This window comes from Pristiophorus japonicus, chromosome 10 (assembly GCF_044704955.1).
Source record: "Pristiophorus japonicus isolate sPriJap1 chromosome 10, sPriJap1.hap1, whole genome shotgun sequence".
Classification (NCBI taxonomy): Eukaryota; Metazoa; Chordata; class Chondrichthyes; family Pristiophoridae; genus Pristiophorus; species Pristiophorus japonicus.
Genome location: NC_091986.1, coordinates 159,771,133 through 159,784,900, shown reverse-complemented (window position 1 = coordinate 159,784,900; position 13,768 = coordinate 159,771,133). Strand labels below are relative to the sequence as shown.

At 44.1% G+C, this 13,768-nt stretch overlaps 1 protein-coding gene across 4 annotated transcripts in view; it reads right to left on the bottom strand.

The window, feature by feature from the left end:
- The window catches only part of LOC139275152 (tumor necrosis factor receptor superfamily member 19-like), an 87,616-nt gene that overhangs the window by 53,825 nt on the left and 20,023 nt on the right, over positions 1-13,768 (bottom strand). The gene's annotated exons all lie outside the window — the stretch shown is intronic.

The window sequence follows — 13,768 nt, the reverse complement described above, 5'->3', positions numbered from 1 at the left end:
ATGTGTAATGATTACTGCAGACAGACGTCAGTCAGGACACAATGGCAACCTTTCACTGGATTCAAATGTCCCTTTCACTCCTAATAATCTCCCTTACTGCTTTAATCAACACTTAATCATTCAGTCATTTCACAACGCACAGATAATTTGAATGACAATAAGGTTGGAGGTCTCCTACAGCTACATTATTAATAGCTGTGGTGGAGTTCTTTTTTTAATTAAGTCACTCATGTGAATGTCCAGGAGTAGTGAGTAAATTAAGTGCATTCATTCATTGTGTTGTTCTAAAATCTGAACAGTGCTGTGGGATTCATTTGTTTCTGAGGAATAGATTATTTCTGGACATTTAAGGACTTGCTAAAATTCTATTTTTAAATTATGGTACTCAATTTAATTTGTGTACTCAGAAATGGTATCTCCATCCCCCGTCCAATGAAACAAGAACAGCACTGGAACACTGAGTATAATGTAACAATTCCCTTACTCCATCTACTCTTAAATATTATTAGTCATTCATATATTTGGTAGTTTGGTAAGAATCTCCCTGCTATCAGCCACTGGGAAAGTCGTCGCTCGAGTCCTCCTCAACCGTCTTCTTCCCGTGGCCGAGGAGCTCCTCCCAGAGTCACAGTGTGGATTTCATCCCGTACGGGTACATCGGATATGATTTTTGCAGCGCCACAACTACAGGAAAAATGCAGGGAACAACGCCAGCCCTTATACGTGGCCTTCTTTGACCTTACAAAGGCTTTTAAAACTGTCAACCGCGAGGGTCTGTGGAGCATCCTCCTCCGTTTCGGATGCCACCAAAAGTTCGGCACCATCCTCCGCCTGCTTCACGACGACATGCAGGCCGTGATCCTTACCAACGGGTCCACCACAGACCCAATCCACGTCTGGACCGGGGTCAAACAGGGCTGCGTCATCACCCCAACCCTCTTCTCAATCTTTCTTGCCGCCATGATCCACTTCACAGTCAACAATCTCCCCGCTGGAGTGGAATTAAACTACAGAACCAGTGGGAACCTGTTCAACCTGCGCCGTCTCCAGGCCAGATCCATTTACTGGGGCGTATGAAAGCATGGGCTTCACGCTAAGCATCCGTAAGACAAAGGACCTCCACCAGCCTGTCCTCACCGCACAGCACTGTCCCCCAGTCATCAAGATCAATTAGAGCAGGCATCGACAACGCGATCCAACACCGCCTCCAGTGCGCCAGTGCAGCCTTCAGCCGCCTGAGGAAAGGAGTATTCAAAGACCAGGCCCTCAAAACTGCTACCAAGCTCATGGTCTACAGGGCTGTAGTAATACCTGCCCTCCTGTATGGCTCAGAGACATGGACCGTGTACAGTAGACACCTCAAGTTGCTGGAGAAATATCACCAACGATGTCTCCGTAAGATCCTACAAATCCCCTGGGAGGACAGGCGCACCAACATCAGCGTCCTCATTCAGGCTAACATCCCCAGCATTGAAGCACTGACCACACTCGATCAGCTCCGTTGGGCAGGCCACATAGTTTGCATGCCAGACACGAGACTCCCAAAGCAAATGCTCTACTCGGAGCTCCTTCACGGCAAACGAGCCAAAGGTGAGCAGCGGAAACGTTACAAGAACACCCTCAAAGCCTCCCTGATAAAGTGCGACATCCCCACTGGCACCTGGGAGTCCCTGGCCCAAGGCCACCCTAAGTGGAGGAAGTGCATCCGAGAGGGTGCTGAGCACCTCGAGTCTCAACACAGAGAGCATGCAGAAATCAAGCGCAGGCAGCAGAAAGAGCATGCGGCAAATCAGTCCCACCGACCCCTTCCCTCAACGACTATCTGTCCCACCTGTGACAGAATCTGTGGTTCTCGTATTGGACTGTTCAGCCACCAAAGGACTCACTTCAGGAGTGGAAGCAAGTCTTCCTCGATTCCGAGGGACTGCCTATGATGATGATGATGATGATGAGTTTTGTAGACAAACAATGAGTGTCATCCAGGCTCTGGGTCTCATCCGATCGACCCCAGACTCTGCCTGCCAGTCAGCTAACCAGACCCAAATCCTGACTTCCTAGGCCTCAAACTCCCACTGCTAGCCAAACCTTGAATCCTGAATGCCAACTAACTTACCAAGCCCAAATATCCTTTTACCCCAGACATTGATCCCTGATCATCGACCTTGTATAGGTCATCTGGTTTGTACATGTAACTCAAGCTCACTTCTGCCTCACTGAAACTGCCCTGCTCGGTTACAAATTCAACCAGGTCTCCCCACACCCCTTTCAAACCATTGTCACTCCGATTTTTCTCTCTCCCATATTTTAGTCCCACTCTCCTCCTCTTGTTACCTTTCCTACTTGGCCCCTATTATCAATGCACCCCACATTTCCTTTTTGATTCTGCAACCCATTTGTTGCTGCTCCTCTGCTGATCTCCTTTCCTGCCACTGCCCAGGGTTGTGTCTCTCCTGGATAGGCCCATGGCTTCCCTCTGCTCCGCCCTTGGCATCCTCTTTCATGTCCACCGCTGTTCCTGGTCTTCTAAAGCAACAACCTACTTCACTTCATTCCTCACCAATGGCACGACTCCTGGCCACCTCCTTCTCCGGGAGCAAAACTCTATAACCTCCTTCATATCTGCTCCTCCGATCACCTTTGTGGATACCCTACTACTGATCCACTCGCCACGATACTGGATGAGTCTATCGACATCCTAAGCCTGACCAAAACCTGACTCCCTGGTGGCAATTACTCCCCCTTCACAGAGGCCGCCCTGCCCCACTACCAGATTCACCACTTGTCCCATCCATGGCCCTCATCTCTGGGTTCTACTCTCTGGCACTGTTGTCTATTTTGAGCACCTGGCCCTCTACCATTCTTCTTGTTTCTTTTATAAAGATCTTATCATTTACTGCCCTCTCAAATCCCCGGAGAATTTCCTCACTGAAACCTCCTTGTTTTGCTTATGCACAGAACCCCCTAAATATAAATGTCATACCTCAATGCTCACACAACACTTAAAAAATCTCTAAGTCTGCTACTGCAAAACTGCACTTTTGTTTTCTTTCCTGTAATGCAAGTGATGAATGCTGGGTATATCTGCGGTGGTTACGCCAAGCCTCTGTCCCACTGCAGTTTTGGTGTAATTGTTGTACTTGTTTTCATATTATAGCTACAGCAACTGAGTTTCAACTGAGAAAAGTGGATGGAATTGTGGAATATGATCCCCTAAACACTGGTAAAAGTCCTAGAATTCAAATTGATGACAGCAGAATTTGATTTATTTGGTTATCAGAAACCCTTGTCATAAGTCTATGTTCAGGGAATTTTTCAGTTATCAGTTGTGCTTGAATTTGATGGTCTGTGTCAGTTGTTCTTGGTCATCTTTTGCAAATGTTTCAGATCGACATGTCTGTTGTTTCTGTACTGGTCAGTGTGTGCTTTTAACTGCAGAGAGCAAATTCGTACCCCTGTTGCTTTTAATTTATCTGCTTGAAACTCTGGTGGTACAGTTAAAGGGTGTTGACTATCTCCCAACCAATGGTTCCAGATAAGACCTGTCTTCCTGATCATGTGCCAATGTTTGGGATCCATTTTCCAGTTCTTGCCTAAGCTTATTATTATAGTGTGCCCGACTGTAGAAGGGCCTCCTCTACTGGTTTGTTTACAGGCAACAGTTGGCTTGAAGACACCTAGGACTAGACTTCCATTATTATCGCTATCGCCCAAAAATGGGCGATATTTCCAGTGTTAGTGGTTGTTTTATTTTTCAGGATCGCCGGAATAGCGCCCATTTTAAAAACCGCTAGTTTTACCCTTTTAATTTGGGCGATAGCCGTAGCGATGTGAAATGGGCGATAGCGATGTATTCAGTCGTGCAAGGTCGGCATCCATAGCAATGGCCGTTCTGTGTATGCGTGTTTTTTTCCTCAATTAACTTTTCCCGTGATTTGGGGGATCAGGGGTCAGCTGTGCATGCTCAGAAGACAAAGGGACGCAGAGAGAAAAGGAAGGTTGTGTCGAGACAATGGAGATAGATGAGTCGGGAGAGAGTGATGTTGTGGAGGTTACAGGGAGAAGGAGGGCAAAAGCCTTTTCTGATGAAGCCAACGAAGCTCTGGTCTATGAGGTGGAGACTCGGTGGGGCCAAATAACCCGGGGTGGGCGTGGGAACCCCCCTGCCACCCCCGGATATATCAGCGAATATGGGCGGACATCGTCGAAGTGGTAACTTCGACAGCCCACGATGTGAGAGGCAAACCAGTGCCGCAAGCGCTGGAACAGTCTGGTGGCATCTGCAAGAGTAAGTATTAAATTATAAAATTTATCATTGTAACGATGCACTGACTCATTAATTAGAACATAAATCTGCCAGATTGTAATTAAGCTGGGTAATCTTGGGTAGCATCCCTGTGAAGATTTGGATTGGGGTCGGAACCTGCGCCCCTAGGATTCTAACCCTGGGAGGGCACGTGTCCCAGGAACCATTCCGTGCAAATGTGCATTCGTAATCTTGCTGATGCCTTAAACTGAATCAATAGCATTAATTATTATTTAAACACTTTGATCGAAAATTGGGGCTAAAGGAATGACTGGAAACGACTGACCGCAAACACTTGGCATTTCCACCACTTTAGTTAGTTTAGAAGGAGAATTATTAAATTATATCACTGCTTGTGTGCTGTGAGCAACTCTTTAACTTGAGCACCGTCTCCTTTTTGGTTAGGTTGGTGGATGGAGGCATGACTGAGCGCTTAGGGGGCCGCTCAGCTTTTCCCAGACTGAGTCTCTCCGGCTGCTGTCAGTCATACAGTGACCCAGCCTGGACTGGGGGAGAGCGGCCCTGGGACACTTGGGACATTAGCTCTGGCCACATGGAGGTCTCGGAGCACAACCCAGGGACACGGTGCCCCCTCCCCTCATGGTCCTGTCATTGCCGAGTTCACCAGCAGTCCTGATTCCCCCCTCGGGGTCCTCCATTGATTGCAATAACTCAGCTCCCTCCCCTCAGGCGGCGAATGGCACAGCCCGTGGATGGGGCCTTTCCTGGCGATTGTACGCGAGGGGGTTGGTGTCACGCATTAGTTCCTACCATGCATCAATTGCATACAAACCGTATTAGCATAAAACGTTAACGATGAATAGCCTGTGCGATGACTAATTGTGGATTACAATATCTGTGTGTTTCCGTAATAGTACCTAGGCAATTAGTTTATGCCGTGCTCTTGTCACGTTTGCAGAAGAAGATATCTAAGAATCAGGCGTAGCGAAGGCAGACCAGAGGAGGGTCTGCGGATCTTTTTCGGTTAACCAACCTGGAGGAGCGTGCCTCAGCCCTTGTAGGAGCACATAATCGTTCTGCCACCCATGGTGGTGCAGATCTCGTTGTTGCACCACGTGAGTAATGTGTAAACCAGTGGTAATTTAAAGTTATTTAATGCCATTTGATTATATGAATGAGGTAATGCTATGCATGCAGCTTCTGTACTCTTCTGTACTCTCATGTTAATTATATGTAACCTCTCTCGTTCATATATATTGCAGTAGTGTTGCTCCTCGTACATATGCCTGCGCAGGGCAATCATTCTCATGTCTCCCCTTCTCTTCTACTAACCTCAATTGCTGCAGGTCGTACTGATCACGGGGGAAGAAGATACAACTGAGGAGGAGGATGGTGAGCCTGCGGCCACGTCATCCTCAACGGATGAAGTAGCGGGGCCAAGCGGCTTGCAGCAGGCCACGGCACTCCCGAGTGGTCCAGTGGCCACGCTGACCCCGCGGAGGTTGGGTCGGCGAGGTCGGCACGAGCAGCGACAGGCAGATGTGAACCAGGACATGGTGTCTCTGTTGAGGGTCGACATTGGTCGAGAGCTCCTCCAAGCGATTGGTGGGTTGACCGGCAACATTGCCACACTATCTGCGTGAATCTCGGAGGACCTGGGGGCAGATGGTTCCGGAAATGCGGCGAACGGCTGACTCTGTCGATGCCTTGCGGCAGGCAATGGTTTTGGGATATGGCACTGCGCCCCAAGGTGCCGTACCACCAACAACGTCGACAGATGCGAGTCAGGAGGAAGCATTTGCTTCTGACTCGGAAGACGTTTCTTCGGAAACGTTTTCTCCCGGGCCCCTTGAATTGAATCTGTCAAAGTCACCCCCGCCCCCACAGCAGCGCTCGAGGTGCCCTGCTGCAAGACAACTTAGCCCCGTTACTAGAAAGGGGAGAGTAAGTGGGAAAGGGGGGTTATGAGGCCGGGAGGGGGGGTAGAGGTAGAGGAGGGAAGCATGGTCACAAGTAGGATGGGGGGATGGGCCTTAAGCTATTTTAATTAAAATTGTTGACTGTTGTTCTTATTGTTACTAAAAATTTGTTGAATGTTGGGGGTGATGGGAGGGTGTTTATGTAGTGTTATCGTTATTAAAAATTTATTGTTGGATGAAAATGTTGTTCACTGTTGGGGGTGGGGGGAGGAGATGGGTGTTATAGTTTGCTTAAATTTTTTTTACATCAATTGTTAAATTATTCAAATGTTTTATTGAGCTTTACAATTGTTGTGAAGTGTCTTCGAATAATGTACGGTTAAACATCAATACAAGGGTTGCAAACAATGGTCAGGGCAGAAAAGGATGAAACATAATGCAACTGTAACTGTCCCCAACATAACCACATAAAGTGTTCATTTATGAGCTGCTGACGCAACAATCTTGCAGCTGCGTAACTACCGCGGGCTTTTCCAGTGGTGTGTGTGTGTGGCAGGGGTGGGGGGGGGAGGGGTCGTAGGGGCATTGGTTCATCGCCAGGCTGATTGTCCTCCTCGAGGTCCTCGTCCTCCTCCTCTTCCGCCTATGAGGTGGACCGGCAGTCCCATCTGGCAATTGTCCTCTCCTGATAGTTAGGTAATGCACCATGCAATGCAGCACACCACAATGAACTGACAACAGCTCAGGGTGGTATTATAAGTCGCCTCCTGAGTGGTCCAGGCATCTGAAGCACTGCTTCAGCACTCCAATTGTCTTTTTGATGATATTGTGTGTGGCTATATGGCTTTCGTTATAGCGCTTCTCGGCTTCTGTCTGTGTCTTTCGCAGGGAGTTATGAGCCAGCTGTCAAGGCCATATCCTTTATTCCCCAGCATCCAACCGTGACCTTGTGGCTGACTCTTAAACAGGTCAGAGACAGTATGCTCATGCAAGATGTGCGCATCATGGATGCTCCCTGGAAAATTTGCATTTACTGCCATGATTATTTGCTTGTGGTCGACAACGAGCTGTACATTCAGGGAGTGAAATCCCTTTCGGTTATGGTAAACCTCTGCATCCTGCAGGGCGATGTGCGTACAGTCTATTGCTCCCTGCACCTTGGGGAAGGTTGCTATTCTTGAGAACCTCAATGCCCTCTCACTCTGTGCCTCCCTGGTCATAGGGAAGTTTATAAAGTCCATCCTGCATGCGTAAAAGGCTTCAGTCACCTGTCGCATGGAGCAATGTGTGGCGTGCTGAGAGATGCAGCAAATGTCACCAGCTGAGGTCTGAAAGGAACCCGATGCATAGAAGGAAAGTGCCACAGTAACCTTAACCTCAACGGGCAGTGCGATCCTGACGGTGCTGGTAGGCTGCAGATCTCCCTTAATTAGGTGCCATCTCTCACTGATGACCTCCTTTTGGAAGTGCAGCCTTCTAATGCACGTGTTATTGGACAAGTCCAGGTAAGATCACTTATCCCTGTAAATGCGTTGGGTGTAAGGTCCCCTCCTCAGCTGTCTGCCACCTCTTTGGGCACATAATGCTCTTCAATGAACCTTCTCCCATCTCTATTCTGCAGCATGTGAGTAGTCATCAATACTGGCTGAGAAATTACAGGCCCCATCACTATAAATACCCTAATCTGTCTTCAAAATTCTTAAATTGTCCTCAACAAACACAATATAAAATCAAAATTGACCACAATGTGATTAGATGATTGGTAAGATTCTAAAATGCCCATAAAATCACACAAATTATTTCAATGCTCCCATCAACTTGAAGCAACCTTTTATTAAACTTCCTCCGATTTATAAAATGCCATCCATACCACTGGGTTAAGATCAGGTGAGTGCAGCTTTTTGGCCGAGCGATCATTTGGGCGCAATATGGACGAAATGCCGAAAGTAGCGCTCGGCGATAATCTGGGCGGTATTTGGGCATTAGTTTCCATTATAAACAGTATTCTGGGCCTTGCACGAGTGATGACGTCAAAGATTTTACTTTTTAAAATTGGCTGGGCGATGCCAGCTTTAAGTCATTGAACCAGTGCAAATACTATAAACCTCAGCCTTGTGCTGAAAGTGAGCCTATCAGAGACAGTCTGAGTACCATTAATATGTAGTAATGAACAGATTTGAATGCAGGTTGAAGTGATTTTCCATGTGTTCAAAAAATAAAATAATGTTAATGGAAACTTTACCATCAGGAGTGCATTACAGCAATTTTGACAAATAACAAGAAATTGCTACATGAAATAAATGGCCTGTTTACTTAAAAGCGAGTTTTAAATTCTTTCTAGTTTCTAATGAAACATTATTCATCATATAGTTACTTTATAATATTTGATTAGCTAGTTGAAAAAGGAAAAACCTTTGAAGTCAGAGTTCAACAAGTTTTATTGGGTCATTATGGCGAGTTATTGCCTTTGAAAGCTCAAGCTCATTATTGATTTAATAAAACAGATTCTTTCTTCAGTGCATTATCTCACAGTCATACACAAAGGGGCTCAGATAAACAATGTTTGAAGAGATATTACCAGCTCCCAGTCTTCCAAACACACATGGACCATAAGGCTATAAATGGCCTTACACACAACAAAATGCACACAACATATTGAGGCATCTTGCACACACTATAACAGGATACATAAACTCTGATGAAACAGCTCTTTCACATACAGACTAGATTCTAACTGTGCACACACTCAAAAGCACCAATTAAAACTATTGTATCTCCTTTGATGAAGACCACTCCTGAAAAAAGCTAACGTTGAAGACTTCAATGTCTGTAAATACCGATTGAAAATTACTTTCATATAAGAGAATAGAGCAGCTCCTTCAATAGCTATTGGGTAAGGCAGTCGAATGTAGCACTAGGCCACGCAGACCAGAAGGTCGCAGGCTCCATAACCAGTCTAGGCTGAATTTGTTCATAACAGCCAGGGCAATAGTTGGGGTGCTAAAATTAGTTTCAGCGCCCCTGGACTAAGGAGGGATAAATTCCTAGGGTTCCTGGTTCTGATCATTATCCAATGAGGTGCTGTTGGGAAGTGTGTGTATGTACAGATGCCACTATTCACCGTCAAGGCTCACATACAAAGAATGATTCCTTAGGCAAGATACGGGAGGGTAACTAGTGTAATGGAACTATATCCCAGCAAGATTTAAAGCCTACAAGAGAGGAGGGGACAAATTGAGGGGGTGGGAGGTGGAATACTAGACAACACTAGGAACAACATTTGTAAATAAATCTGCATAGACTACATTTATTCTCAATCTCAACTTTCTCTCTTGAACAGTCTTTAACTCATTAGCCGGGTATTATAAATGTTGGTAATTTGGCAAGTTACCAACTTATTTAAGTCATTTGTTTTGTAATCTCCCTCTAGGGTCAGCAACAGGTCCAGTTCTAAGGAGCTCAGTTTTGTTGCCTCTTATTATAAAATAACATCAGTTCTTGGGATGTTATCAATAACAAAATTTGCTGTCCCATTTTCTTAAGGAACAGTGGAGACTTCAGACAGACTTCCAGCTACATCTGATGCAATTTTCAGCTTTTAAGTGTCACTTCCAAAATAATTAATTGGTGATGTGATTATGTCACTGATCACAACACTGAACTCTTTGTTTAGTGCCTGGCATAGTGCCTTGAAAGACCATTGCTTAAACATTAGAAATAACTGGATAAAGACTGAAGACTTGCACACTGAAGAGGGGCCCCCATTAACAGGCTGTTGATCAACTGCTATTTGGAGAATTAAGATTGTTAGTTCATTAAAGTGATAGTTAGACATAGAAAAGAAATGCAGTTTCAATTTAAAACAGCTCTGGCAGCTCAAGTAAGCCAAGTTGCAGAATCATGAGAGTGAACATAAGTCTACGTTGGACTTCTAAACTTGAATGGATTTATTTGCATAAAGACAGCCTAAAATGGATTTTTGCTCTATTCAGAAAAAAATTCTTCCCTGATGTCCTTTTATTTGGTGCCATAAATCCACACAGATGCTTTTTTACAAAGGAAAAGAAGATTTAGCTGAGCATACGATCAAGTGGCTGGAGACTGAATTTGGCCAGCATCAGATACCGGGACACAGTGATGCATCCCTTGAATCTGTGCCTTTACAACATGTGGCCGGGAAAACTGGGCTGGGCACTCCCTCGTGTGATTCCTGCTGGCATATGGCTCTAGTGGCATGGCAGCACTCAACATCTCGCCTTAGCCGCCATTTCTCATGTGTGAGCTTAGATAGTGAGTGTTGGCAGGCTATTTTGTCATCTGGCCACCACAGATGTGCTCAATCCTATCCTTATCCCACATTAACATATATTTTCCAGTCGAAATCACTGTATAAGGATGAGAATCCAGGCTGACTTTTCCTTTTCCTAATCGAGGGTACCAATGTTCCTGTGAAGTGCCTACCACTGTCCAAATGACTGCACACAGGCCAGCTGAACCTACTTTCTGCCTATATAGCTCAGTTCCACAATTTGAAGTGCATTTATCATTTATTGTGTTTTTTTATTAATCTTGTTATTTCCTTTAACAAGGAGAATGTGACCAAAGCTTAACTTCTGCAGTATACTCTCTTGTAGATCTGGACCTGCTTTAAAAGATATCTTCCCAAAATACATGGGACAGAATCAAAACAAACTTTATTTAGAATGTCCCCTGCCAAAGAAAATGATGAAGGGACCTGTCAGAATCAGGCTGCAAACAAGATCTCAAACATGATGAGCTTATATCAGACTTCATGGAAAATGGGGCACTGTCAGAACCAAATTGTTTATACACAAACTGCTGTAATATTAACAAGTTCAGATGACTTTGAAGTGGTTGCCAAGCATGAATAAAAAATAGAAGTGGCTTTGTGAAAAGCCCACTTCCTGATAGCCTGTTAAAAAGAATGCAGGGTAACGTTTAGATAAGAGCAAAGATGTGGGTTGTAATGCAATTCTTTGAAAAACAATCCACAGATCTCAAACTGGATTGTGGATACGGTTTATTCCATTATATAAATGAGCTCTGTTAAATAACCAGAAATTCACTTCTCCAACCATGTCTGTACATGTTAATATCTTTGCTGAATGCTGGTAAATGAATTTTTTTAGTCCAGATTACATATTCGCTCAGGTTTATAGTGAAAACTGCACATTCTGAATCATATCCCTTTTGGCTGCAGTACACAGATTCTTTTGGCTTTCTGTCAAAAGACAGTGGAGTTAACAGTAAAACTAGTGCTGTATTCATTTAATAAAGTTAATCTTTGCTGCTTAAAGGCATTTGTGCATTGTCCTGTGGGTAGGAATTAATGGTCCATAGTTTGGGAATTTGTCCTTCATGTGAATGGATCCACTTAGGCCCAAGTGACCCGTCAATGTACAAGTGACAGTTGATAGAATGGGTTTAGTATCTGCAGCACAAATATTATACCTAAACTTTTTAGAAATACTGTAGTCCATCAATGAATGCTAAATGTTGGATGTGTTGATTTTGTAACGTAAAACAAAGAGCTTGCATTTATATTGCACCTTTCATGTCCTCAGGACTTCACAGCTAATGAAGTACTTTATTGAAATGTTGTCACTGTTGTAACATCAGGAAATGTGGCAATGATGATGATTGATAGATAAAAATTGGGCAGGGCACTGGGAGAACTCCTCCGCCTTTCGCTCGCCACAGATGCTGCTTAACCCGCTGAGTGTTTCCTATATTTTCTGTTTTTATTTCAGATTTCCAGCATCTGCAATACAGGGTATTAAGCTTTTTCTTCTGGGCTGAATATTCAAAAAAATATCAGTAATAGCTCTAATGAGCAAACATTTACTTCATTATTCAATTAAAAGATCAAGTGAGATTACAAAATTGTCCTACTGTGAAATGGGCCTTGCATCTTTTTATAAATCATATAATACATTCTTTTGACTTTATGTTATGCTGAAAGGCTTTATTTTCTATTGTTTTCTTTTAGTTACCATAGTAACACACCAATTCAAGTTCACAAAATTGCCAAAATATCAGGATAGATACAGCAAGCCATTGGCACTTTGTGAATGCACCTTTCATTTAAACAATTCCAAAAATATCTTTCCTTCTGTACTTTCAGCTGTAAAAGAGAATACATCTGACAGTACCTGCCAGGAAAGAAACTTTTGTGCATCATTTGAATCAATTCCAATGTAATGAAGAGTTGTAATGTCTTTTGTTTATTTTTACAACACAATCTTCAATGTAAAAGCAATCCTTTTAAGTCCTTTCAGAAGATGTATGTTAAATAAATCAGAACGAAACAATATAATAGATTCCAGGCCTCAAGTTAACCCCAGTTTTAATTATCAAATATGTCTATGCTTTTGGGTTGCCATCTAAATATTCTCATTCAGCCACCATTAGTTTCCTGAAATAAATTAGCTGGCCATACCCATATTGAATAACTCAGTATTTTTTAAATTGTTTTAACTCTGGCTTTTAAAGTGTATTTATCGCTTTGAAAATGTTAGGGCTGGAAACAAGTAAGACAGAAACCTATGCTATATACATTTTTTTTAATCTTGTGAATTTGTGAATGTAGGTAGTGCATCAGAGATCACTTTCCCTCCAACAAATCATATCTTAGAATTTCAATCCCTCAGATCCTAAGCCTTTTACATTGTTATTTGACAACAACAACTACTATAAATGCAGTTCTGATGAAGGATCATCAACCTGTAACGTTAACTCTTGTTTCTCCCCTCAGATGCTGCCTGACCGGCTGAGATTTCCAGCATTTTCTGTTTTTATGTCAGATTCCAGCATCCGCAGTAACAAAGAAACATAGAAAATAGGTGCAGGAGTAGGCCATTCGGCCCTTCGAGCCTGCACCACCATTCAATAAGATCATGGCTGATCATTCACCTCAGTACCCCTTTCCTGCTTTCTCTCCATACCCCTTGATCTCTTTAGTCATAAGGGCCATAACTAACTCCCTCTTGAAGATATCCAACGAACTGGCATCAACAACTCTCTATGGCAGGGAATTCCACAGATTAACAAATCTCTTGAGTGAAGAAGTTTCTCCTTATCTCAGTCCTAAATGGCTTACCCCTTATCCTTAGACTGTGTCCTCTGCTTCTGGACTTCCCCAACATCGGGAACATTCTTCCTGCATCTAACCTGTCCAGTCCCGTCAGAATTTTATGTTTCTATGAGATTCCCTCTCATCTTTCTGAATTCCAGTGAATACAGGCCTAGTTGATCCGGTCTCTCCTCATATGTCAGTCCTGCCATCCCGGGAATCAGTCTGGTGAACCTTCGCTGCACTCCCTCAATAGCAAGAACGTCCTTCCTCAGATTAGGAGACCAAAACTGAACACAATATTCCAGGTGAGGCCTCACCAAGGTCCTGTACAACTGCAGCAAGATCTCCCTGCTCCTATACTCAAATCCCCTAGCTATGAAGGCCAACATGCCATTTGCCTTCTTCACCGCCTGCTGTACCTGTATGCCAACTTTCAATGACTGATGTACCATGACACCCAGGTCTCGTTGCACCTCTCCTTTTCCTAAT